This window comes from Leishmania donovani, chromosome 22 (assembly GCF_000227135.1).
Source record: "Leishmania donovani BPK282A1 complete genome, chromosome 22".
NCBI classification, from domain to species: domain Eukaryota; phylum Euglenozoa; class Kinetoplastea; order Trypanosomatida; family Trypanosomatidae; genus Leishmania; species Leishmania donovani.
In genome coordinates, this window is record NC_018249.1 from 575,684 (window position 1) to 577,064 (window position 1,381).

Sequence of the window (1,381 nt, forward strand, 5' to 3'; positions counted from 1 at the left end):
CGCCATCGGGGCGACCGTGGCGCGTCCAGCGGGGCGGGTGGCGGGCTGAATGTGGGACGCGGGCCGTGCTCAGGTGGCTGCGCCGGCGTTGCCGCAGCACGTGCTTAGGGTTGCTTTTCCCCAGCCGCTGGGGCCCGCGATGAGCAGGGCAACGTGGAGTTCGGCTTCAAGTTCACTGGAAAAAGCGCGCAATGGAAAAGCAGAAGCAAAAGGTGAGGGCAGCGTGGCTGCTCACGTTGCCTCCCCCCTTCGTTCTCCCTTACATGCCGAATTTTTAGTTCCAGACACGCAAACCTTTGGGCGAGAACGAACACAGGCGTGTCCTTTAGTGGCATTTGAAAGGTTGGTTAAAACCTTTCCTCAACGGCATTTTCTACAAACAGGGTGGGATGTGAAGCTATACACGCTGCGCCCGCAAAAGGACCCATTGGGGTTAAAATTTTGGTTTTTCACTGCGAATCAGTAAACGCAGGAAAGAAAGACAGAGACGTAACAGAAAATGATTTGCATAGTTACTAACGTTAAACTCTCCAATAATGAAAGCAAGCCCATAGGATAACAAGCTTGCGGAAACACAGCGCTTACGAAAATTTTCCCGCAACAATTTCAGTCATCTGAAAGGCGCGATACCGCATTGGAAACACACACCGCTCCCCCCAAAAAGCCTTCGCCAACACTGTGGGGGTGCCAACTTCGATCCACTTTGATATTCAGCCATGCACCATTTTTTTCGACGTCGGATGGAAAAAGGCATTGCCTTAGGCCAGCTGAAAGCAATGCGAAGTTGAAGCTAGAAAACCCAGATTCTTTGCGCAAGTTTCGTGCAGCGAGGGCAGCGAAAGCCCCCCCCCCAGCCGCCTCTCCGTCATAATTCCAAGCCCTCGTCAATTGAAAGACCTTAGCAAGATGATGCTACGCCCGCGTTGTCTTCCTGTGCAACAATGATGCCCTTCTTTTTTCCCGCAGCACTCGCCAACTCGCTTTCCACAGAAATTGCGAAAAACCTGAACTTTTCGAATGGAATTGTTTTACCACAAGCATAATCAAAACAGTCCGCCACCCAGCCTTTTCCGAGCCCCAGCGGCTGGGGAAAAGCAACCCTAAGCACGTGCTGCGGCAACGCCGGCGCAGCCACCTGAGCACGGCCCGCGTCCCACATTCAGCCCGCCACCCGCCCCGCTGGACGCGCCACGGTCGCCCCGATGGCGCCGGCCGCCACCCGGGCCATCTGCCTCGGGGTGGCCCAGGGCCCCCAACCAGTAGGCAGCGCGAAGGCCGGGTTGGGCACGCACGGGTCGCGCCGACACTTTAACACGCATATGGATGGCACACACGCGTGCCCTGTCGCAGGCCGCCCCGACGCCACGTCATCCAGGACCGG